This window comes from Bos mutus, chromosome 20 (assembly GCF_027580195.1).
Source record: "Bos mutus isolate GX-2022 chromosome 20, NWIPB_WYAK_1.1, whole genome shotgun sequence".
Taxonomy (NCBI): domain Eukaryota; kingdom Metazoa; phylum Chordata; class Mammalia; order Artiodactyla; family Bovidae; genus Bos; species Bos mutus.
In genome coordinates, this window is record NC_091636.1 from 15,316,232 (window position 1) to 15,344,131 (window position 27,900).

Consider the following 27,900-nt stretch of genomic DNA (forward strand, 5'->3'; position numbering starts at 1 on the left):
TAAGCAGACTCCTTAAAAAGCTACCAATAAAACTACTATATGACCCAGCAATTCCTCTCCTGAGTAGATATTTAGAAAAAATGAAAACAGTAATTCAAAAAGATACATGCACCCAAATTTTCATAGCAGCACTGTTTACAATAGCAAGACATAGAAGTAACCTAAACGTCCATTGACAGAGGAATGGATAAAGAAGATATGCTACATATATACAATAGAATATTATTTAGCTATTAAAAATAATGAAAAATGTCATTTGTAGCAGCATGGACGGACCTAGAGAGTGTCATACTGAGTGAAGTAAGTCAGACAAAGAAGGAGAAATATTGTATAACATCCCTTATATGTGGAATCTAAAAAGAAATGATACAAATGAACTTACTTATAAAATAGAAAGAGATTTGCAGACTCAGAAAACGAACTTATAGTTGCCGGGGGAAGGGATAGTTAGGGAGTTTGTAAAGGTCATGTACACACTGCTATATTCAAAATGGATAACCAACAAGGACCTACTGTGTAGCATGTGGAACTCTGCTCAATGCTGTGTGCCAGGCTGGACTGGGGGTGGGTGGGCAGGGCTGGGGAGAAAGGATATATATATATATGTATATGGCTGTGTCACTTTGCTGTTCACCTGGAGCTATCACAACATTGTTAATCGCCTATACCCCAATAAAAAATAAAAAGTTTAGGGAGCGCAAGATGGCGGAGGAGTAGGTGGATGTGGAGTACATCTCTCTCCACAGATACATCAGGAATACACCTTCAGACACAGAAGTGCACGCAGAACACCAGCTGAGAGAGGAGTAACTGACCAGCAGAATAGAATATATAGAACCACGCAAAACTTGGTAGGATGAAGGAACTAGGGGGAAAAACAGGAGTGTTAGTAGGGGTGGATCTGCCCTCTGTGGGTGGGGGAACTGAAGCAGGGGTCTGACCCCCACATCAGGGCAACTGTCTTAGTCGCAGGAGGAACATTTAAGGCTAAGAGTGAAACAGCTGATTGGAAAGAGAATGGAAAGAGAATCAGATAGTCCTTGCCACAATCATACATACCCCAGACAGGGATGCAGGTCCCCTGGAAGGCTCAGTGGCTGGCAGCTGGAGTTTAGGGATTGTGGAGCAATCCCAGGGTGAAGGCTACTGTTGACTGTGAAGAGACTGATTGTGGGGATATGAGAGAGGAGATTGTGGTTGGAACTGCCTGTGGAGGAAAGCTGGGCAGCCATGGAAGCAAGGAGATACTGCTGAGTTATGTGTAGGGGCTGGAGCCATCACTATAGCCCCTCTTACCCCACACACCAGCATTGGCAGCTGAACAATAGAGAGGCTGGCCCATCAAATGCCTGATGCCCAGAACTATAGAGTAGTTCCCCACCCAGGGTGCCCCTTTAAGTGCCTGACACACCGACCTACAGAGTAGGATCCCAGCCAGAAGGACCTCTCTGTGTGCCTGACACACGGAACAACAGAGAAGGACCCCAGGCAAGGGAGCCCTCTAAGTGCCTGAATGGGCAGATCTGCGAAGAAAGACCGGCCAGAGAGGCCTTCTGATCAACAGCTACAAGAGGCCAGAAAAAAGACTCTGATAGGGCCGTAACTCCTGTGGCAGAGGCAGTCCATGTCCCTGCATAGTTGGTGCCACCAGGGTTCCCGCAGGCCAAGCAGCTGCACCACCTTCACGCTCAACTCTCACTGGGGCAGAGCTGCCACAGGCAAAAAAAGGCTTGCATCTATGCACTCAGGGTCACTTCGGTCATGTCCTACTCTTTGCAACCCTGTAGACTGTGGTCTGTCAAGCTTCTCTGTCAAGGGCATTCTCCAGGCAAGAATACTGGAGTATATTGGCCAGTACTGGTTGCCATACCCTTCTAGAGCACTATATTTTCTGTTGCCCTAGCTACCAACTCCCCTGAGAACCTGGTGCTGCCAGAACCCCTGCAACCCAAGCAGCTGCATAACCTCCACATCTGGCCCTCACAGGGCCAAACCCAAGTCCTCCAGGGCAGCCTCGAGCAAACACCAGTGGATGACCTACCTGCAAAGGTGAAAATAAAAGCACAATTGAAACCCAAGGGGCAGTGTGGCTAAGGAAGAAGACCCAAAACCTTCCCACCAGCTGAACAAGCTGCAGATTAAATCCACATGATCAACTGGGCAGACTCTATGTCTATGGAAGAGATAAAATGACATTGAGAGTTCCCACAAAAGAAAATGCACTAGTTCTGATAGTTGTGAGCATTGGAGTCAAGAACACACAGGAATAAGACCAGATTAGAATCTGAGCTGCCCCACAACAGGTCCAGAGATCAGCACAGTGTTGGAGGGCATCCTAGGGAGAGATCAAACCCTGAGCCTTTGAAGTGGGAGCACTGACTCCAAGGTCCTAGACTACCAGAGAACTACCAGAACTGGCCCTAGACTACCAGAACCCTAGGGAGTGTCAAATAGTGAGAACTCACACAAAGAAAACAACTTGAATACAAGATCCAGCATCACCCAACTACCAGTAACACCCTGTGCAGGATGCCTCATTTAAACAACAAACAAAACAAAAATACAAACCCAATCATCAGCAGACAGGATTACTCAGCCTTGCCCATCAGAGGAAAACAAACAAACAAACAAAAAACTCAGCACAAATCTCACCCTATACAAAGCTTACAAAAACCACTGGACCAACCTTAGGAGAACAGAAATCAAATGGAAGAAAAAATTCAACACTGAAAGGGAAAGGGAGACCTCAAACAAAATAAGTTAAAAAAATAATGAAAAGGCAGAGAAATATTACACAAATGAAGGAAATTAGAAACATAGAAGTCCAAATAAATGAAGAGGAAATAGTCAAAATACCTTAAAAGGAATTCAGAATGATGATAGTAAAGATGATCAAAAACCTTGAAAACAAAATGGAGAAAATGCAAGAATCTAGAAGAATTGAAGAATAAACGTACAGAAACAAACAACACGATTACTGAAATTAAAAATACTCTGGAAGGAATCAATAGCAGAATATCTGAAGCAGAAGAAAGAACCAGTGAGCTGCAAGATAAAATGGTGGACATAACTTCTGAAGAGCAGAATAAAGTAAAAAGAATGAAAAGAACTGAGGACAGTCTCAGATACCTCTGGGACAATGTCAAAATCACCAATGTTTGAATTATAGGGGTCCCAGAAGAAGAAGAGAAAAAGAAAGGGTATGAGAACATTTCTGAAGAGATTATAGTTGAAAATTTCCCCAAAATGGAAAAGGAAATAGTCAATCAAGTCCAAGAGGCACAAAGAGTGCCATACATGATAAACCCAAGGAGAAACACACCAAGACACATTCTAATCAAACTAACAAAGACCTAACACAAAGAAAGAATATGAAAAGCAGCAAGAGAGAAGCAACAAGTAATATACAAGGGAAACCCCATATGTTTAACAGCTGCTCTTTCAGTAGAAACTCTGCAGGCCAGAAGGGAATGGCAGGATATATTTAAAGTACTGAAATGGAAAAATCTACCACCAAGATTACTGTAGCTGGCAAGGATCTCATTCAAAATTGATGGAGAAATAAAAAGCTTTTCACAGAAGCAAAAGTTAAGAGAATTCAGTACCACCAAACCAGCTTTACAACAAATGTTAAAGGGACTTATACAGTCAAGAAATACAAGACAAGAAAAAAGATCTACAAAATCAACCCCAGACAATCAAGAAAATGGTACTAGGAACATATATATCAATAATTACTTTAAATGTAAATGGATTAAATGCTCCAACCAAAAGACACAGACTGGATGAATGGATACAAAAACAAGACCCATATATATGCTATCTACAAGAAACACACTTCAGACCTAAAGACACATATAGACTTGTAAGAGGAGGGAAAAATATATTCCATGCAAATGGTAAGCAAAAGAAAGCTGGAGTAGCAGCCCTCATATTAGAAAAAAATAGACCTTAAAATAAGGAATATACAAGAGATAGGGAAGAACACTACATAATGACCAAGGGATCAATCCAAGAGGAAGACATAACAATTGTAAATATCTATGCACCCAACATAGGAGCACCTCAATACATAAGACAAACACTAACAGACAAAAAAGGAAAAATTTGTATGACAGTGAAATTGTCTTTAAAGACATAAAAAAAAGTCTTTAATTTAAAGACAGTAACACAATAATAGTAGGAGACTTTAACACCTCACTCACACCATTGGACATACCATCAAAACAGAAAATTAATAAGGAAACAGAAGTCTTAAATGATATATTAGATGAGATGGATCTCATTGATATCTTCGGGACATTCTATCCAAATGCAGAAGAATACACCTTTTCAAGTGCACATGGGACATTCTCTAGGATAAACCACATCTTGGATCACAAATCAAACCTCAGTATATTTAAGAAAATTGAAATCATATCAAGCATCTTCTCTGACCACAATGCTATGAGACTAGATATCAATTACAAGAAAAAAAACTTTAAGAAAAACAAACACATGGAGATTAAACAATACATTTCTAAATAAACAATAGGTTACTGAAGAAATCAAAAGGAAATCAAAAACTTCTAGAAACAAATGACAATGAAAACACAACTCAAAACCTATGAGATGCAGCAAAAGCAGTTCTAAGAGGGAAGTTTATAGCAATACAATCTTACCTCTGCTGCTGCTGCTAAGTTGCTTCAGTCGTGTCCAACTTTGTGTGACCCCATAGATGGCAGCCCACCAGGCTGCCTCGTCCCTGGGATTCTCCAGGCAAAAACACTGGAGTGGGTTGCCATGTCCTTCTCCAATGCATGAAAGTGGAAAGTGAAAAGTGAAAGTGAAGTTGCTCAGTCGTATCCGACTCTTCGAGACTCCACGGACTGCAGCCCACCAGACTCCTCCATCCATGGGATTTTCTAGGCAAGAGTACTGGAGTGGGGTGCCATCACCTTCTCTGAATCTTACCTCTAGAAACAAGAAAAACATCGAATAGACAACCTAACTTTACACCTAAAACAACTGGAAAAAGAAGAACAAAAAGCCCCAAAATTAGTAGAAGGAAAGAAATTATAAAGATCCATGCAGAAATAAATGAAAAAGAAATGAAAGAAACAATAGTAAAGATTAATAAAACTAAAAGCCGGTTCTTTGAGAAGATAAACAAAATTGACAAACCTTTAGCCAATTTCATCAAGGAAAAAAAGACAGAAGAATCAAATCAACAGAACTAGAAATGAAAAAGGAGAGGTTACAACAAATAATGCAGAAATACAAAGGATTATAAGAGTATTATGAACAATTATACGGCAATAAAATGGATAACCTTGAAGAAATGGACAGATCCTTAGAAAAGTTCAACCTTCCAAGACTGAACCAGGAAGAAATAGAAATTATGAACAACCCAATTACAAGCACTGAAATTGAAGCTATGATCAAAAATCTCCCCCAAAATGAAAGCCCGGATGGCTTTCACAGGAGAAATCACCAGATGGCTTCACAGGAGAATTCTATCAAACATTCAGAGAAGAGCTAATGCCTATCTTTCTAAAACTCTTTCAAAAAATCAAAGAGGAAGGAACACTTTCAAACTCATTCTACAAGGCCACCATCACCCTGATACCAAAACCAGACAAAGGCAACACATAAAAAAAGAAAACTACAGGCCAGTATCACAGATTTTGAACATCTGTGATGAACACAGATGCAAAAATCCTCAACAAAATTTTAGCAAACAGAATTCAGCAACACATTAAAAAGATCATACACCATAATCAAGTTGGGCTTATTCCAGGGATGCAAGAATTCTTCTGTGTACACAAATCAATCAATGTGATAACACCATATTAACAAATTGAAAGATAAAACTCATATGATAATCTCAATAGATGCAGAAAAACCTTTGACAAAATTCAGCACCCATTTATGATTAAAACTCTTCAAAAAATGGGCATAGAAGGAACCTACCTCAACATAATAAAGGCCATATATGATAAGTCTACAGCAAACATTATTCTCAATGGTGAAAACCTGAAAGCATTCCCCCTAAGATCAGGAACAAGACAAGGGTGTCCACTTTCACCACTATTATTCAAAATAGCTCTGGAAGTCCTAGCTAAACCAATCAGAGAAGAGAAAGAAATAAAAGGAGTCCAGATTGGAAAAGAAGTAAAGCTCTCACTGTTTGCAGATGACATGATACTGTACGTAGAAAACCCTACGGATAATATCAAAAATTTACTAGAGCTAATCAGTGAATTTAGCAAAGTTGCAGGATACAAAATCAATACACAGAAGTCACTTGCATTTCTAAATACTAACAATGAAAAATCAGAAAGAGAAATTAAGGAAGTAATCCCATTCACCATTGCAACAAAAACAATTAAATATCTAGGAATAAACTTCCCTAAGGAGTCAAAAGAACTGTACACAGAAAAGTATAAGATGCTAATGAAATAAATCAAAGATGACATAAACAGATGGAGAGATATTATATGTTCCTGGGCAGGAAGAATCAATATTGTGAAAAATGACTATACTACCAAATGCAATCTACAGATTCATTGTGATCCCTATCAAATTACCAATGGCATTTTTCACAGAACTAGAACAAAAAATTTCACAATTTGTATGGAAACACAAAAGACCCCGAATAGCCAAAGCAATCTTGAGAAAGAAGAATGGAGCTGCAGAAATCAATCTTCCTGACTTCAGATTATACTACCAAGCTAGAGTCATCAAGACAGTATGGTACTGGCATAAAAACAGAAATAAAGACCAATGGAACAAGATAGAAAGCCCAGAAATACCCATGCACTTATGGGTACTTTATTTTGACAAAGGAGGCAAGAGTATACAATGGGGGCAAAGACAGCCTCTTCAATAAATGGTGCTGGAGAAACTGGACAGCTACATGTAAAAGAACAAAATTGAACACTTCCTAACACCATAAACAAAGATAAACTCAAAATGGATTAAAGACCTAAATGTAAGACCAGAAGCTATCAAAGTCTTAGAGGAAAACATAGGCAGAATACTCATGACAAAAATCAAAACAAGATCCTCTATGACCCACCTCCTAGAGTAATGGAAATAAAAACAAAAGTAAACAAGTGGGACCTGATTAAACTTAAAAGCTTTTGCACAGCAAAGGAAACTATAATCAAGGTGAAAAGACAACCCTTAGAATGGGAGAAAATAATAGCAAATGAAACAACTGACAAAGGATTAATTTCCAAAATATACAAGCAGCTCATATAACTTAATATCAGAAAAACAAACAACCCAATCAAAAAGTGGGAAAAAGACCTAAACAGACATTTCTCCAAAGAAGACATACAGATGGCTAACGAACACATGAAAAGATGTTCAACATCACTCATTATTAGAGAAATGCAAATCAAAACTACAATGAGATACCACCTCACACCAGTCAGAATGGCCATCATCAAAAAATCTACAAACAATAAATGCTGGAGAGGGTATGGAGAAAAGAGAATGCTCTCGCACTGTTGTTGGGAGTGTAAATTGATACAGTCACTATGGAGATTCCTTAAAAAACTAGGAATAAAACCACCATATGACCCAGTGATCCCACTCCTAGGCATATATCCTGAGGAAACCAAAATTGAAAGACACATATATCTCATTGTTCATTGCAGCACTATTTACAGTAGCTAGAACATGTAAGCAACCTAGATGTCCATCTACAGATGAATGAATGGATAAAAGAACTTGTGGCACATATACATAATCGAATATTACTCAGCCATAAAAAGGAACAACTTTGAGTCAGTTCTAATGAGGTGGATGAACCTAGAACTTATTACACAGAGTGAAGTAAGTCAGAAAGAGAAAGATAAATACCATATTCTAATGCAAATATATGAAATCTGAAACAATGATACTGCACAATTTACTTATAGGATATCAATGGAGAAACAGACATAGAGAATAGACTTATGGACATGGGGAGAGGGAAGGAGAGGGTGAGATGTATGGAAAGAGTAACATGTAAACTTACATTTAGTTCAGTTCAGTTCAGTCGCTCAGTTGTGTCCAAATCTTTGCGACCCCATGAATCCCAGCATGCCAGGCCTCCCTGTCCATCACCAACTCCCAGAATTCACTCAGACTCATTTCCTTCGAGTCAGTGATGCCATCCAGCCACCTCATCCTCTGTCATCCCCTTCTCCTCCTGCCCCCAATCCCTCCCAGCATCAGAGTCTTTTTCAATGAGTCAACTCTTCGCATGAGGTGGCCAAAGTACTGGAGTTTCAGCTTTAGCATCAGTCTTTCCAATGAACACCCAGGACTGATCTCCTTTAGAATGGACTGGTTGGATCTCCTTGCAGTCCAAGGGACTCTCAAGAGTCTTCTCCAACACCACAGTTCAAAAGCATCAATTCTTCGGCGCTCAGCTTTCTTCACAGTCCAACTCTCACATCCATACATGACCACTGTAAAAACCATAGCCTTGACTAGACAGACCTTTGTTGGCAAAGTAATGTCTCTGCTTTTTAATATGCTGTCTAGGTTGGTCATAACTTCCCTTCCAAGGAGTAAGCGTCTTTTAATTTCATGGCTGCAATCACCATCTGCAGTGATTTTGGAGCCCTCCAAAATAAAGTCTGGCACTGTTTCCACTGTTTCCCAATCTATTTGCCATGAAGTGATGGGACCAGATGCCATGATCTTCGTTTTCTGAATGTTGAGCTTTAAGCCAACTTTTTCACTATCCTCTATGTCAAGGCTGTATATTGTCACCTTGCTTATTTAACTTATATGCAGAGTCGGACACGACTGAGCGACTGAACTGAACTGAGAGTACATCATGAGAAACGTGGGGCTGGAAGAAGCACAAGCTGGAATCAAGATTGCTGGGAGAAATATCAATAACCTCAGATATGCAGATGACACCACCCTTACGGCAGAAAGTGAAGAGGAAACTTACATTACCATATGTGAAATCGATAACCAATGGGAATTTGCTGTATGTCTCAGGAAACTCAAACAGGGGCTCTGTATCAACCTAGAGGGGTGGGATGGGGAGGAAGATGGGAGGGAGGTTCAAAAGGAAGGGGATATATGTATACCTATGGCTGATTCATGTTGAGATTTGACATAAAATAACAAAATTCTGTAAAACAATTATCTTTCAATTAAAAAAAAAGTATAAAGTTTGAAAAAAAGAATATGTGATCAACACACGCATGTGCTTACGCATGCATGCACGCGCGCACACACACACACACACACACACACAATGGACTATTACTCAGCCATAAAAGAGAATGTGGTCCATTGGAGAAGGGAACAGCAAACCACTTCAGTATTCTTGCCTTGAGAACCCCATGAACAGTATGAAAAGGCAAAATGATAGGATACTGAAAGAGGAACTCCCCATGTTGGTGGGTGCCCAATATGCTACTGGAGATCAGTGGAGAAATAACTCCAGAAAGAATGAAGGGATGGAGCCAAAGCAAAAATAATACCCAGTAGTGGATGTGACTGGTGATAGAAGCAAGGTCTGATGCTGTAAAGAGCAATATTGCATAGGAACCTGGAATGTTAGGTCCATGAATGAAGGCAAATTGGAAGTGGTCAAACAGGAGATGGCAAGAGTGAACATTGACATTCTAGGAGTCAGCGAACTAAAATAGACTGGAATGGGTGAATTTAACTCAGATGACCATTATATCTACTACTGTGGGCAGGAATCCCTTAGAAGAAACGGAGTAGCCATCATGGTCAACGAAAGAGTCCAAAATGCAGTACTTGGACGCAATCTCAAAAATGACAGAATGATCTCTGTTCGTTTCCAAGGCAAGCCATTCAACATCACAGTAATCCAAGCCTATGCCCCAACCAGTAACGCTGAAGAAGCTGAAGTTGAATGGTTCTATGAAGACTTACAAGACCTTTTAGAATTAACACCCAAACAAGATGTCCTTTTCATTATAGGGGACTAGAATGGAAAAGTAGGAAGTCAAGAAACACATGGAATAACAGGCAAATTTGGCCTTGGAGTACGGAAGCAGGGCAAAGGCTAACAGAGTTTTGCCAAGAGAACGCACTGGTCATAGCAAACACCCTCTTCCAACAACACAAGAGAAGACTCTACACATGGACATCACCAGATGGTCAACACCGAAATCAGATTGATTATATTCTTTAAAGCCAAAGATGGAGAAGCTCTATACAGTCAGCAAAAACAAGACCAGGAGCTGACTGTGGCTCAGACCATGAACTCCTTATTGCCAAATTCAGGCTTAAATTGAAGAAAGTAGGGAAAACCATTAGACCATTCAGGTATGACCTAAATCAAATCCCTTATGATTATACAGTGGAAGTGAGAAATAGATTTAAGGGCCTAGATCTGATGGAGTGCCTGATGAACTATGGATGGAGGTTCATGACATTGTACAGGAGACAGGGATCAAGACCATCCCCATGGAAAAGAAATGCAAAAAGCAAAATGGCTGTTTGAGGAGGCCTTACAAATAGCTTTGAAAAGAAGAGAAGTGGAAAGCAAAGGAGAAAAGGAAAGATATACCCATCTGAATGCAGAGTTCCAAAGAATAGCAAGGAGAGATAAGAAAGCCTTCCTCAGTGATCAATGCAAAGAAATAGAAGAAAACAACAGAATGGGAAAGACTAGAGATCTCTTCAAGAAAATTAGAGATACCAAGGGAACATTTCATGCAAAGATGGGCTCGATAAAGGACAGAAATGGTATGGACCTAATTGAAGCAGAAGATATTAAGAAGAGGTGGCAAGAATACACAGAAGAACTGTACAAAAAAGATCTTCATGACCCAGATAATCACGATGGTGTGATCACTCACCTAGAGCCAGACATCCTGGGATGTGAAGTCAAGTGGGCCTTAGAAAGCATCACTATGAACAAAGCTAGTGGAGGTGATGGAATTCCAGTTGAGCTATATCAAATCCTGGAAGATGATGCTGTGAAAGTGCTGCACTCAATACGCCAGCAAATTTGGAAAATTCAGCAGTGGCCACAGGACTGGAAAAGGTTAGTTTTCATTCCAATCCCAAAGAAAAGCAATGCCAAAGAATGCTCAAACTACTGCACAATTGTACTCATCTCATATGCTAGTAAAGTAATGCTCAAAATTCTCTAAGCCAGGCTTCAGCAATATGTGAACCATGAACTTCCAGATGTTCAAGCTGGTTTTAAAAAGGCAGAGGAACCAGAGATCAAATTGCCAACATCTGCTGGATCATGGAAAAAGCAAGAGAGTTCTGGAAAAACATCTATTTCTGCTTTATTGACTATGCCAAAGCCTTTGACTGTGTGGATCAAAATAAACTGTGGAAAATTCTGAAAGAGATGGGAATACCAGACCACCTGACCTGCCTTTTGAGAAACCTATATGCAGGTCAGGAAGCAACAGTTAGAACTGCACATGGAACAACAGACTGGTTCCAAATAGGAAAAGGAGTATATCAAGGCTGTATATTGTCACCCTGCTTATTTAACTTATATGCAGAATACATCAGGAGAGACACTGGGCTGGAAGAAGCACAAGTTGGAATCAAGATTACTGGGAGAAATATCAATAACCTCAGATATGCAGATGACACCACCCTTATGGCAGAAAGTGAAGAGGAGGTAAAGAGCCTCTTGATGAAAATGAAAGAGAGTGAAAAGTTGGCTTAAAGCTCAACATTCAGAAAACAAAGATCATGGCATCTGGTCCCATCACTTCATGGGAAGTAGATGGGGAAACAGTGGAAACAGTGTCAGACTTTATTTTGGGGGGCTCCAAAATCACTGCAGATGGTGATTGCAGCCATGAAATTAAAAGATGCTTACTCCTTGAAAGGAAAGTTATGACCAACCTAGATAGCATATTCAAAAGCAGAGACATTACTTTGCCAACAAAGGTCCATCTAGTCAAGGCTATGGTTTTTCCAGTGGTCATGTATGGATGTGAGAGTTGGACTGTGAAGAAAGCTGAGCACTGAAGAATTGATGCTTTTGACTGTACTGCAAGGAGATCCAACCAGTCTGAAGGAGATCAGCCCTGGGATTTCCTTGGAAGGAATGATGCTAAAGCTGAAACTCCAGTACTTTGGCCACCTCATGCGAAGAGTTGACTCATTGGAAAAGACTCTGATGCTGGGAGGGATTGGGGACAGGAGAAGAAGGGGATGACAGAGGATGATATGGCTGGATGGCATCACCGACTTGATGGACATTAGTTTGAGTGAACTCTGGGAGTTGGTGATGGACAGGGAGGCCTGACATGCTGGGATTCATGGGGTCACAAAGAGTCGGACACAGCTGAGTGACTGAACTGAACTGAAAAGAGAATGAAATAATGTCATTTGCAGCAATGTGAATATAAATACTGTATTTATCACTTATATGTGGAATCTAAAAAATAATACAAATGAATGTATATATAAAATAGAAACAGAGTCACAGACAAAACAAACTTGTGGTTACCACAGCAAAGAGAGAAGTGTGAAGGGACAAATCAGGGGTGTGGGATTAAATGAAACAAACTACTATATATCAAATAAATAAGCAACAAGGAATAGATAAGCATAGGGAATTATACTCATTATCTTCTATTAGCCCTGTGTTAAAGAATCTGCCTGCCAATGCAGGAGACACAGGAGACTTGGGTTCAGTTCCTGGGTCAGGAAGATCCCCTGGAGTAGGAAATGGCAATCCACTCCAGTATTCTTGCCTGGAAAATTCCATGGACAGGGGAGCCTGGAGGGCTACAGTTCAAGGGGTCGCAAACAGTTGGACGTGATTGAGCATGCATGCAGTATCTTGTAATAACCTTAATGGAATATAATCTGCAAAAATACTGAATAACTATGCTATAGATGTGAAAACTAACACAATATTGTAAATCAACTATACTTCAATTAAAAAAAAAAAAAGAGAATGAGGTGGGAGAAAGGAGGCTGACCTAAGAAAGAAGTGTGGAGATGCTAGTGTTTAAGTGACAGGCAAGGAAGAGGCATCAGAAGAATTTAGAAGAGAGAAGCAGAAGTGAATTGGGTTGGAAGCCAAGGCAACAAAGGGAGTCCAACATCTGACGTGCCCTTGAGAAGTCAAGCAGGATGTCGGAAAGAGACTGCTGAGCCTGGTTGTCAGCAGAGAAAGCTGATGTTTCATGACCTTGAGGGGTATGTTGGGCAGTCTTCAGGGATTAGGGAATAAGTGAGTACTGGGAAAGCCAAGGACAGAGCCTCTCTCCCGCATGCCTCGGGGAGAAGCAGGAACTTGTGTATGGGGGTGGGTGGGTGGGAAAGGCATGGGTGTGACACAGGGATAGGCAACCCAAAGCAAAATGCTGACCCAGTGGGCACCCAAAGCTTCAAAGCAAGCTTAGAAAAGCAAGTTCCCCAAAGGCCTTAGATGATGACAAGCTTTTCTTTCTCACGAAGCTGAGGCAGTTCCTTTGATAAGGGCCCTCTCAAAACTGGTGATACTCTGACAGTCCCTCAGAGACCACAGGGAAAAGGATCCCACAATCAATTATCACCCGGGTGCTCCTCACTGGTCATGGAATTTGGCGGGTCCCTATATGCCGCGTTCCAGCTCAGGGTCTGTACTCTTCAGATCCAAGTGTAATTACCGCTCTGTTTATTTTATAAAAGATTAATGGTTCCCCCTCCTCATTTCTCAAGAACAGACTTTCGTCTGTATAGAGTGAGTCATTAAGTATATCAGCTCAACTGCTCTGGTTGCAAGATTACAGATATAAAATCATCTGATTTTGACAAAAAACAGCTGCAGCTTTTCTTATTCTCTTGAGTCCACCATCACATGCCGAGAGAGGCAGAGAATGTGACTGGTCAGGTCATATGATAGAGAGACACATGACCTTCACCTTCATCAGCAATCTTCCCAAGGCCCTCCAACAAGTCACCTTTGCTAAGATGTCTCTCAAGGACAGTTTAACTCTATTCAACCTACTCTCAAGAGCTGCTCCCATGAATAAGGTGGAAAATGAAGGATGAACAGGAAGGGACATTTATGCTCAGAAAGTTTACAATCTACTAATGATACCATAAACAAAACTCACTTAAGAACTAGGACTGATTGTGGTCAAGGTGTTGACCAAAGAGCTTAAGAAGGCAAGCTCAGCCCTCAGGCAAGACTTTCTAAAGGAGGTGGCATTGAAAGTCATCTTAAGGGACACTGATTGTGTGTGTGTGTGTGTGTGCGCGCGTGTGCGTGCACATGCATGCATGCACGTGTACACACAGATGCGCTGGGGTTAATCAGAGGGAAAGCAAAACATTTCAGAAGGTACTTTATTAAATAAACACATGGGTGTAGAGAATTGCCGTGCATGGCTAAGGTGTGGGAAAATCAGAGTTGGAGGAGGCTTTTGGTCCAGAGATTCACAGACTTTGATGCGTGTTAGATATACCCGGGCAACATGTGAGAAATTCACTAGACCAAGCCTTGCCCTTGGGTTTTACAAGCTATGCTGCTGGGACTTGAGGATGTTAATGATTAACCAGGGTCCCATTGCTCATTAATTAGCAGCTGAACTAGTTGGAGAACCTGTTTTCAGGGAAGGACAAGTTCTTTTGTTTGCTTATTTTTTGTTTTTGAAGGGACCTGAGGTGTAAGATTTATGAAGTGAGAAACAAGAGAGAAGACCAAAGGAGCAGGTTGGACTCAAATTATGGAAAAATTGGATTAAAGTGAAAGGAAATCGGAATATTTCTGTCAGCACACAGGGTTACTGAAGATTTCAGAGGGGGAAGTGACATTGTCAAAGTCATCAGAGACGTGATCTAAGAACAAAACTTAGGGTTCACCCTGTTGACTGGAGACAGAATCACACTGGCTTACAAATCTCGTTACTTCCTGTCAGCACGGCCCCCAACCCTCATCTGAAGCAGGTTCCTCTGGAAGCCCACAGAGGCCAGCTTTTTTTCTCCTTACATAAATCATGAAATATCTGTGAGAAAATATCACTTCATCAAGCATCTTTCAAAACAGCTCATTAAATCCCGGGAATGCAGTCAATGGGAGGAATGCACATTTTCATCTAGCTTCTGGCCCAAGGGCAATATGTACCCATCCTCCTGCCCGACCTCACCTGGACTCCCTCCATGGCAGGAAGAGTAGCCATGAGTCTACGCCTGAGAATAAAGGCAGAGTGGAGGTGGGGGACCAGACAGTAACCCAGGAGTCAGGTCTACAGATGGTAGGCCTCTCCACAACATGATGGGCAGACGGAGAGCTAGAGGATCACAACTGCGTTGCTCCTGGAGGTCTGGGGGCTGGGGATCTGGGCCCTGTTTATGTCTACCTGGCTTATCAAGAACTGAGGGAGAAGGATGGGAAAGGTAGTGAAATTTGTCCTTCCTTTAGCTCAACAGTTATTTATACTGGGTAACGTGTGTATGTGCATGCTAAGTCCCGTCAGCCGTGTCCGACTCTTTGCGACCCTAGGGACTGTAGCCTGCCAGGCTGCTTTCTCCATGGGATTCTCCAGGCAAGAATACTGGAGTGGGTTTCCATGCCCTCCTGCAGGGGATCTTCCTGACCCAGGGATCGAACCTGCATCTTGTACAGTTCCTGCATCGGCAGGCAGATTCTTTAGCACTAGCGCCACCTGGGAAGCCCAAACTGGGTAATACTGGCATTGGAAAGACAACAACGTGGGCTGCCAAGCAGGGCTGAGATGCTGGTAGTGGGCTTTGATGGTGATGGCCCTGCCTGAAAGCCTCAGGGTGTCTCCCACTGTTCCTGCTGTCGACGCCCGGGCCTCAGTCCACTCAGTGTCACAAGAGGAGGCAGAACCCAGAAGTAAAGAAATTTGGATCTCAAGGCTCATGTAAAACCAACTTTAGCCAATTGCGCAGCCCTTCTGGAACTGTAGTCAGTGAGGATGCCTCAGCCTCCCAACGTGCCCAAACAAGAGTGACAGGAGAAGCTTCCTGTTTTTATTCTGGAGATGTTCATATTCAGTTAAACTCCATACCTAAAGAGTGTGCTGAAAATCTAAGCTCCAGAGATATTACTAGAAGGTCAGGAGTCCATAGCTGTTCCCACGGATGTGTACACAGCCAGTTATGGAGTCACTCCCACAATGAAGCAAGCCTGGAGATCACTGTAGCTCCTTCTCAGAATTCAAATACCTCTTCAAGGGATTGCAAAAAAGTCTTCCATATATTTTGATTCTGGGTGTAAAACTTGTTATGCAGCATGTAACGAGAATTGCTCTTGGAACTGGACTGCTCACAACTTTCATATATGCAAATGAAAGCATTGTAAACCGGGTTTTTCTAAGAGAAGGGTGCTCAGAAGGGTGCTCAGTGTGTTTGGTTACTGGTAGTCTTAGCAGGATTTTCCATTCTTTCGTATTACACATTTTATTCTCAGTCACTTCATTACAGCTTAATTTTAAAAACTCCTACCATAGTCCATTAGAGTTTCTGGGAAGTACTTTGGTTCGTTGGAATTACAGGCTTCATTCTGACATTCCTCTTCATGGGCTTAAAATGCCTATTTACTTAAAATGCCTTCTTGCATCATGCCTTTTAAATCCTAGAATTACTGGCATATGCTTTTAGAAGAACTGTGTCAGTATTATCAAACTTTTGTTCCCATACCAGTTTGGTTTCATTACCTTATAAGCTATGGGGAGTTTAGTAACATAATTAGATGGATTCTTGGAATATTGATGGTTTTATTCTACCTCATACTAAACCTTTTGGATTTTTTTGACGTCTAAGAATTTTAAGACAGGTTTTGCCAATATTTTTTACATGACCAAGTTATGGAGTGGCTGCCAGCAAGAGACAGTGTTCAGATGCAGATGATATTTGTTCAATATGTCAAGATGAATTTCAAAAGCCGGTTCTTCTCATCTGTCAACATATATTTTGTGGAGAGAAAAAACATGGCCACTGTACAGAACTGTGATTTCAGACCATATAAACAAATGGAAACATGGAGTCACTTCATCACAGCTTTGAATATGTGAAGTTTTAAACTTTACATTAAGGCCCCAAAATACCAATTTCATTTGGTTACAGTGACTATTGATAAAGGCATTAGAATGGGTTTTCAAGGCTAGATGTTGAGGAAAATGTTTCTAAATTGTTTTAAAGTATTACAACAAGACTTAAGTGTGTAGTCCAAATTATCAAAAAATTAAATTAAAGAACTCCATATTTAAAAGTATATGTAAGTAATGTTCAACCTAATGCACTGCTGCTGCTGCTGCTAAGTCACTCCAGTCGTGTCCAACTCTGTGCGACCCAATGGACAGCAGCCCACCAGGCTCCCCCGTCCCTGGGATTCTCCAGGCAAGAACACTGGAGTGGGTTGCCATTTCCTTCTCCAATGCATGAAAGTGAAAATTGAAAGTGAAGTCGCTCAGTCATGTCCAACTCTTCGCGACCCCATGGACTGCAGCCCACCAGGCTCCTCTGTCCATGGGATTTTCCAGGCAAGAGTAATGGAGTGGGGTGCCATCGCCTTCTCCGAACCTAATGCACATGCAACATTTATTCTTCCTAATTACTTGACAGATAGCTGCAGTGTTAAACCGTAAACATGTTTGCTTATTAATGCTACCAAAATGATAATTGCATAACTAGTTTTAGGGGAATTCAGCTACTCTTTCCTGACATCATTTTCAAAATAAAAACTATTTTTCATAATGCTTTAAGAGATGTTACCTGAATGTAAAATTTTCTTTATCATTTACCTTTATAATTCCCATTGAAAAAATTCTAAAATTTTAAAATAAAATTTGTATTTAAAATGAAAGTTCTAAATGCTATATTTTACCTGTAATAATCAGATTTTCTAAGGAAGATTAATTCATTGATAATGACATATTTTAATATTGTAATTTTCTCTGTAGTATGATTAGCAATCATTGAGAATAGACGACTTAAATTGCTTTTTGTTTTGTGGACATCATGCATACAATCCTGCCATCAGCTTTAATGTTCAGATCTTCCTTTTTGTATAATATCATGGACTATCCTGAAGTAGCTATTAAAATAACTCACATGGATTAAAAAAAAGGCAACTATTAATACTTGACATCAATAGCTGATCAACGCAGGAATCACCTGCTTCCTTGTATCTTCATCATGTGGAAAATTCCTGTGGCCTCTATTCCATAATTTTTCTCCTTCTTTTTGTCTTCTGGAGGATATAATGTAGTTTCAACTGAAAGATTAAACAAAAACATCCTAAGTGGAAGCACTCCTTATAGAAGAAAGCTCAAGATTGTAATTAAAATTTTGGTGATGCCATTGGATGCCACAGAAGCTATCACCTTCGAACAAAGACAGGTCTAAATAACCCAGAATGAGGAAACTCTTTCTGAAGAATCATCTGCACTATATATCAATCCACCTCCATTTTGTGTGAAAGGTGGAAGGTCAGAGGCCACATACTTTATCTTCACATTGTGTTCAGACAGTGTTTCTCCACAGGCATGTTATTTGGAATGTAATGAAGTCGGTCTGTGTTACCTAGAATCTGCACAATGCAGGACGCGCAGTACCCAAAATGCCAGCAGCTTCCTGAGTCTTGAAAAGCTGAATGAATGTCATGGGCACTGCTGCTCTTGTGTTCCAGAGTGCACTGCTTAAACTATTTCAAAACTATTTGAATCAGCATAACAATTCAAAATATTAGTAACATCTTCACTCTTCAGATGATGAACTGAGGTTTGAAATGGATTGCTGACTTTCCCACATGGCTACTGAGGGGTGCTGCTGGCTCTAACCCCAAGAAACTGACTCTAAATTCAGCTCCTTTCCTAAAACATTGTGCTGCCTTTCAATGCAGGCAGAGACTCAGACTGGATCTCAATACATTAGTAAATACATGCAAATGAACTGTTGATGTTATTATACTTCTAGCTATCTTCTAAGGAGCCCGGGTCTTTTTACACAGATGACACTTTGTTCTGCGGGTCCTTGGTAGCAGGGTAGAGCTAGGAGCTAAGAGGACCTGGGTTAGTTTGGCTAATGGAGGGAGCAGATCATGGAGCTTCCAGGGACAATGGGGTGGGGAGGCGAATAGGAAAGAGAATTACTGGGACCTAGTCACACCTTTAATAATGCAACATGACCTACCCATGCACTCTTCACCCACGAGTCTCAAACCTTTAGTACAATGTATTACTCATGAAATGCTTAGCGAGTTTTGGGGATAAAATGGCAAAGGGCTGAGAATTACTGCTGGGTCGGAAGAGGCTGATGCAGAGACAGCACATGTGGACTCAGAAGCCAGAGGCAGGAGGAGAGACCAGGAGGGTGTCAGTCACTCAGAATCAGCAGAAATCAGGCAAGGCCTGGGGTTTTCACAGATGTGTGAATTCACCCAGATGTCTCAGACTGAGCGCACCAGGTCACATCTGAATCCTAGGCAATTAAAGTGAGGATCCAAACATTGCTGAGCTATAGGATACCTTCAGGTTTTACAGGGAAGAGAACCAATCTGTGTCAGAAATCACCCAGCTTGAAACTTTCCCAAAGGCAATCTAAAGATTCATCTCCTCTTTTAATAAAATTCACACACTATTTAAAGTGACTGGTCATTTACTTTTCAGACTGGTCAGGACCACGAAAGGAATTCTCTGAATAGAGTTAAAATTGGTGAATGTGAGATGTGAGGAAGATCCAGAAATAAATGCTCTGAGGTCTGTTCAGCTAGTATCCCCAGAATGTTCACTTCCATAAGCAGGGAGGAGACAACCATTCCAGGTCGTGCTCTGTAAGTAAACCCAGGATGCTTACGGAACTTTCATGACCAGATCTCATAAAAATGACAAAATGACAGAGAATGACTGAATCACATATGGAACAAGGACCAAATGTTAAATATAATTATAATCCAATTATGATTATTATACATTAGGATTCTCATAAAATCATCCAGTTTGTTCTCAATATAAACGGTGAAACCTGGCTTGTATTCTTTTGGACACACTAGTCTGTTCTTGTTTTCTTGTTGGAATGTTCTGGTTTGCTGCTTTTTTTGTATTCAAGACCTTATTACTGCTTGAGAAATGTTCCTTATCTTTCAGTTCAGTTCAGTCGCTCAGTCGTGTCCGACTCTTCGCGACCCCATGAATCGCAGCACGCCAGGGCTCCCTGTCCATCACCAACTCCCGGAGTTCATTCAGACTCATGTCCATTGAGTCGGTGATGCCATCCAGCCATCTCATCCTCTGTCGTCCCCTTCTCCTCCTGCCCCCAATCCCTCTCAGCATCAGGGTCTTTTCCAAGGACTCTTATTTTAGCATGTGCACTAATCTCTACGTGAGAAGCAGGAGATGGTGTCCCTGGATGCCTGCACAGCCCTGCAGCTGAGTCTCACTGAGATCTGAATCTGAGTGCTGCCCCCTAGGGGTTCTCTGATGCAGTGCCCTGCAGCCCTGGGGAGGATGCTCATCCACTCTAGGCCAAGGGTCCTGTTCAAGGTCTTCAGTGCTCCACATAGTTCAGAGAGGAGAATAAAAGAAAAACCATTACTGTTGCCAGTAATGCTGATGCTTCTGTGCTGATGCTTCTCAACAGGCCTTTCAATTCCCCCTCATTGTTCTAGTCATCTTTCCAACTTCTTGCCCAAAGCAGGCTCTGGCTTGACCTGTCTCCGACACAATTAGTCAGTGGTTGACCCTCATTTAAATACCAATAAAACTCAGAATGGCATTGTGTTCTTTGAAAATAAACTTGATAAGCCTGATACCTCAAAAGAAATCCTGCAGTGGACCTCTCCTCAAAACTTGGGCAGTGCTTCCCATCACAGCCCGCACAGTGGAGGAACATTCTACCCAGTTTCCACTCTTCCCTCAGTGGCTCCAGATTTCTACTGCAACCTGTTTAGAACCCAATGTTTTATAAGGAAATGGCACAGAAAAGGAGCACAGCTACTGCTCAAGCAGGCAACTCTCAGGGTCCCAGAATTTATATATAAGGATTTAGAAAATGTCCTAGAAACCACAGTAGCAGGGTCTTCAGGGACAAGTAAGGCAATCAGAGACCCTTAATTTTAAGGGAAGAAAAATACAATCATAAGTTTACCATCTTTATCTAAATAAACTCTGGATGTTTGAAAGTGGGTCCTTTCTGGACTTTGAAGCGTGGACTTGAAATTTGCATGGAATGGGAATCCATCCAAGCCAATTTGTTGTTGTTCAGTCTGTGAACAACAGACTGTTGTTGTGACCCCATGGACTGCAGCATGCCAGGCTTCCCTGTCCTTCACTATCTCCCTGAGTTTGCTCAAATGCATACCCATTGAGTAGATGATGCCATTCAGCCATCTCATCCTCTATCACCCCCTTCTCTCCTGCCCTCAATCTTTCCCAGCATCAGGGTCTTTTCCAATGAATCCAGTCTTTGCATCAGGTGGCCAAAGTATTGGGGTTTCAGCTTCAGTATCAACTCTTCCAGTGAATATTCAGGGTTGATTTCCTTTAGGATGCACTGGTTGGATCTCCTTGCAATCCAAGGGACTCTCAAGAGTCTTTTCCAACACCACAGTTCAAAAGCATCAATTCTTCAGCACTCAGCTTTCTCCACAGTCCAACTCTCACATCCATACATGACCACTGGAAAAATAATAGCTTTGGCTATACAAACATTTGTCAGCTTGCCAGGTATTAATACTTCATTCAGGACATGGCAGTCATTCTTGCATGAAACTACTAACCAGCCACATTTTTGAATACTAATTTCACCAATTAAAAACTATTTCAAACATTTTCTATGCTAGTCAATTGGCCTCCTGGTGTACATACAGTTAATTTTATTTATGATACTAAGTGACCTAGCAAAGGAAACTATAAACAAAACACAACCTATGGAATGGAAGAAAATATTTGCAAATGATGTGACCACCAAGGGATTAATTTTCAAAACATACAAATACCACAAACAGCTCAACAACAAAAGAACAAACAAACCATTCAAAAAACAAGCAGACGATCTAAATAGACATTTCTCCAAAGAAGACCTACAGATGTCCAAAGGCATATGAAAGATGATCAACATCTCCAATTATTAGAGAAATGCAAATCAAAACTCAATGATATACCACCTCACACCAGTCAGAATGGCCAACACTTAAATGTTTACAAATAACAAATGTTATAGAGGGTGTGGTGAAAAGGGAATCCTCCACATCACTGGTGGGAATGTAAGTTGGTGCGGCCACTGTGGAAAACAGTGTGGAAATTCCTCAAAAACTAAAAATAACGTTGCTGTATGATCCAGCAATCCCAATCCTGGGCATATATCCAGATAAAACTCTAATTCAGAAAGATATTTGCACCCCTATGTTCACAGCAGCACTATTCACAACTGCCAAGGCATAGAAACAACCTAAATGTTCATTGACAAATGAATGGATGAAGATATGATACACACACACACACACACACACTGGAATATTATTCGGCCATAGAAAGGAATGGAATAATGCCATTTGCAGCAATATGAACAGACCCAGAGATTATCATACTAAGTGAAGTAAGTCAGAAAGAGAAGAAAAATGCCATATGAAATCACTTATATGTGAAATCTAAAATATGACACAAATAACTTATCTACAAAGCAGAAACAGACTCAAAGACAGAGAGAACAGACTTGTGGTTGCCAAGAGGTCCAACATGAGAGAGGGATAGATTGGGAGTTTGGGGTTAGCAGATGCAAACTAGTATATATAGAATACATAAACATCAAGGTCCTACAGCATAGTTAAGGAATTATATTCAATATCCTGTGGTAAACCATAATGGAAAAGAATATAAAAAGAGAATGTGTATTTATGTGTAAGTGAATCACTTTGCTGAACAGCAGAAATCAACACAATATTTTAAATTAATTATACTTCGATGAAATAAATAAGTTACTATCTTAAAGATCTTGATTCTGGCGAGGGTTCTTCACCCATTGGTTAACCACATTTGGAGGGTAGATTTCCAAAACATGGTATTGACATGTATATCATTATATGTGAAATAGGTCACCAGTCCAGGTTCAATGCATGAGACAGGGTGCTCAGGGCTGGTGCACTGGGATGACCCTGAGGGATGGGATGGGGAGGGAGGTAGGAGGAGGGTTCAGGATGGGGAACACATGTACACCCATGGCTGAGTCATGTCAATATATGGCAAAAACCACTACAATATTGTAAAGTAATTAGCCTCCAATTAAAATAAATAAATTAAAAAAAAATGCTGGCTAACTGCTCTTAGAAGATAGAGTAACTTGTGTATACAACTACATCACAACGCTTATACTGAGGTATAGACAGAGTTGGAAGCAAGAAAAAAAGTCTTGACCAGCTGACTTTTTGCTTTGTGAGTCCTACTTCAGTAGGTACTGAGTCCCATGGAAGGACAGGCTGTCTTTGCTGGAGATTGACTTGTTTTACAAGAAATAAATCTTGATTGTAAAATCTTATTTTACAAGAAATAAAACTTGATTCAGTTCTCCACCTCCACTTTCCTCTGCTGCTGCTGAAAAACTCTAGTAGAGAAACATCTAACAGTGAAGAAGCATAAATTTCAAGTGTGTTATCAAAATTCCATTGATTTACAGAAAAAACGTTACTGGGGAATCCTGGCTGAAAGGTAAAAGTCTAATTGTTTTTAAAAGACATTCTCCCTAAAGTATAAAACTATTGTTTTTGTTGACTCAAATTCTTTGTAAGATATGTCAAGCCTTTTCAAGAACAATATGGAATATAAATAAAACACACACACACAGGTACATGCACACACACACACACACACAACTGTAACTCTAATTGATACTTTAACACAAGGTTATAAATTAAAATCAGGCAACTGAAATCTTAAAATAATTTCACCATAAACTTTATTTTTGAAACTGTCATTCATCAAACACCAAGTAACCTAAACTTTGAGATTAAATCCCTTTCAAAGAACACGATTCAAAGAATCTTTCCCATTTTGAGTCTTTTTTGGAATGAGGCAGGTGTGGAAATATATAAAGTAATAACAACAAAATAATACAATAAAATAGTAAATGAACCAATGCCTCAATCTTATGAAATAGCTCAGCTGACCAACATGCATTTCATTTTGCTAGGCTTTCTTTCAGCAGCTTTGATCTCCTAGATGTTGCATGGCTTCTGAAAAAATGGCAGAAATAAATCAAGGTGCAGTAAAAAAGGTAGCAAAGGCAAGAACAGCTTTCACTAAGCTGAGACATTGGCAGTCTCTGGCATTCATCTAGCTGGTGTTAGGATTTTTTTTCCAAGCATCAGCTTTTTGAAAGAGACAAACCCCCTAAAGCCAGAGGGGCAAGATCTGCACAGATATGCAGGCTTGTGTGGAGGTGAGTGGAGAAGGCAATGGCACCCCACTCCAGTACTCTTGCCTGGAAAATCCCATGGGTGGAGGAGTCTGGTAGGCTGCAGTCCATGGGGTCGCTAGGAGTCAGACACGACTGAGCGACTTCACTTTCACTTTTCACTTTCATGCATTGGAGAAGGAAATGGCAACCCACTCCAGTACTCTTGCCTGGAGAATCCCAGGGATGGGGGAGCCTGGTTCACTTCCATCTATGGGGTCGCACAGAGTCGGACACGACTGAAGCGACTTAGCAGTAGCAGCAGCAGTGGAGGTGAGTATGGAATAAACTATATTGCCTGAATGATACTGATGAAGGGCCCCAGAAAACCTCTCTGTCCTCAGACTACATCCCTCACTACTCTGGCATGGTTGCCCAAGCTTCAACCATTAAAGACTTTATTTTTTGGTTTTAAGATTGTGATTTTCTAACTCCTTTAAGCTGCCAACATTCTCCCATTTAATAAAAAGTTAGGGGCTTCCCTAGTGGTCTAGAGGTTAAGAGTATGCCTGCCAATACAGGGGACAGTTTCCATTCCTGGTCAGGGAAGATCCCACATGCTGTTCAGCAACCAAGCCCATGTGCTACAACTGTTAAGGCTGTGCTCTAGAGCCCATGAAGTGCAACTGCTGAAACCTGAGTGCCTAGAGGCTGTGGTCCTCAACAAGAGAAGCCACTGCAATGAGAAGCCCACACAGCAGAAGAAAGCCCACACACAGCCATGAAGACTGAGTGCGGCCAAATATAAAAAAATAAATAAAAATTAAAAAAAAGAAAGAAATCGTTAACAAATTTTATTCAGAGGCCTAATAAAGCAGATATAAAGCAGAGATGCTGTAACTGAAGTAGACGACCCATCCAGTCAGCCCCTTACTCCCTCTGAGACACATCTGCAAACTGCTAAGGCTCATTGAAGGCCACTGAAAAACCACTGGGTTAAAACAGAGCTTCCCAGTTGGCGTGCACAAAAGGATTACACAAGTTGGGAGATACCAAGTCCTTCAGTCCTTACAGGCAGGGCTGACGGGGAGGTGTGGGTAGAACTGTGGCCAAGCCATCTGTGACCCGTTGTCTCTCATTTTAATTTACCTCAGTGGTGGGCTTCACTGGCGGCCCAGTGATAAAGAAACCCCCTGCCAACTGTGGGTTCAGTCCCTGGGTCATGAAGGTCCCCTGGAGAAGGAAATGGCAGCCCAGTCCAGTATGCTTGCCTGGGAAATCCCATGGACAGAGGGGCCTGGCAGGCTACAGTCCATGGGGTCGCTAAAGAGTTGGACACAACGGAGGGACTAAAGAACAAGAACGGGAATGTTATTATCATTTTCTGTTGTGTGCCAGACATGAGAAAAGGTTAGGGGGCACTCGGTTAGGGCACTATGAGCTGACTGAGTTTATCACACCGAATTATTGCTGGTTATTAACACCTTAGCACGCACTTTTCTCTGCTAATTCTCCATGGAAAGGAAACATAGTCAAGCAAATCTGGGTAGGGGAGAAGCTGGAAATATGGGTCGTAAGCCAGGACGCTCTCGGGAAGGAAAGAATTGAGTGGGAGGCCCACAAGAGAAGGCTGGAAGTGGAGTTCTGGATGCCTGGCACCAAAAGGTACGACACTAAGACAAGAGGAAAAGGCCACTCAGGAAGCCCTGGAGGGCTCTAAGAGGAGGTCCTGCTCTCCCACCGCAGGAGGATCAGTCCTGCTCTCAGGCATCAGATTAGATCAGTCGCTCAGTCGTGTCCGACTCTTTGCGACCCCAAGAATCGCAGCACGCCAGGCCTCCCTGTCCATCACCAACTCCCGGAGTTCACTGAGACTCACGTCCATCGAGTCAGTGATGCCATCCAGCCATCTCATCCTCTGTCTTCCCCTTCTTCTCCTGCCCCCAATCCCTCCCAGCATCAGCCCATGGCAATCCTGCACGCAAACACAGACTTTCCTCCAGAGAGAGTTTATTCCTGAGGGTAAATGCTCATTCAGGACACCCAGAGGAGTGTATTATTCACCTGGAAGAAGGCGGACTTGAGTTTCGAAAGAGCGGGTGAGTAATTGCAAGGGGGGGACCCGTCACAGAAGGAGGCAGGCCCTGACAGTCTCTGACTGAATAAACAGTGCCACTTCCCACCTCCTCCCTCCCCAGCATCCCGTCCTCTTCCTGTTTCTCAACTTCTTTTCCCATCACTCTGACTCACAAGTGTCAGCCACAGGAGTGGCTCCCCATCTCCCGGCCCTCAAGAGATCTCATTGTAAGCGGTTTCTTCTTATCCCCGTCCACTTGGTGTTGGGCACCAATCCAGACCCGACCCACTCTTCCAAAGGCGCCCCCTGAGGTGCAGCTTCCTGGCAGGCACCTTCCACAGGCAAAAACGATGTGCCTCAGAGGACCGATGCGCCAAACGGACAATCTGAGGTTTATGGGTTTTCAGCAAGGGGTTCACAAAGCCCTGCCAATTCCCCTTTTGCCATTGGCCAATTCCCTTTCACTGGCTCTCCCTGCCTGTCATCTGCTTTGTCAACCAAATCCCTTTTCATTTTTTCTCAGCTTCATCTTGGACTCAGGCCTAGTAAGGCCTGTCAAGAAGATTCCTAATGTAGGAAGTTTTATCTCTTCCACCACCATCATGAGAGGCGTTGCCTGTCCTTCTGTGACACGTTTCACAGGAAGGCATTCCCGTGTCTGAAGTGGAGCATATTGGACCAAAACACCAAGTGAACAGCTGCACACATTTTTATTTTCAAATGAGAATTTAAATGGAAAGACGCAAAGGAGCAATCCACTGGGGAGGTTGGGGGGAAGGGAGAAACAAATGGAGGAAAAACTAAAACAGGGAATGTCCTTGTACAAAACTGAAAATCTTTAGGGAGAGTCAAAAATTATTCCCCAAATGGCACAGTTGTTTTGGAAAACAGGACGCCTTGAGTTCTGTCTAAATCCTCTCGCCATCCAAGTCCTTCAGGATGTTCTGGGCCTGTCCCAAACTCACTTGCTTTTTTCTCACCAAACTGCTCATTATTTCTCAGCATGATTCTCTCAGCGTTGGTGAAGTATACTCACTATTACTCACACAGAAATTGCTGAGTCCACTGGAGGGACTTTTCGAATTCAGTTTTCTTCTCATGGAATGACCTTGGTGCCTAGATGGGTTTGTTACATCTAACACTTACTGAGGCTTACTAGGTGCCACAGACCTTGCATGACTTACCTTATTTAATTCTCATAACAACTCTTCGAGATAGGTATCATTATTGTTCCCATTTGAGGATAATAACAGATGGGGAAACAGAGCTGAGAGAGTCCGAGCCTTTGGTCAAGGACACAGAGCTATTTACTCAGTGATGGAAACAGAATTCTAAATCAGGTGTGTCTAACCACAGAGCCCAAGCTCTGAACCACAGAAACGCTCACCGTCTCCTCCTTTGTTGAAGCGGTTTAATGTGTATTGAGTTTAACGTTTAAACTATTTGTAGTTTGGGGATAGAAACGCCCGCTCCCCAGCTGGCCTCAGAAAATACAACTCTCAAGCCCACTGCTCTTCAGATCTGCA

At 41.7% G+C, this 27,900-nt stretch overlaps 1 pseudogene; it reads left to right on the forward strand.

The window, feature by feature from the left end:
* LOC106700909 (E3 ubiquitin-protein ligase RNFT1 pseudogene) overlaps nt 1-16,977 on the forward strand; it is a 56,600-nt pseudogene extending 39,623 nt beyond the window's left edge.
* Nucleotides 16,978-27,900: the final 10,923 nt, after the last annotated feature.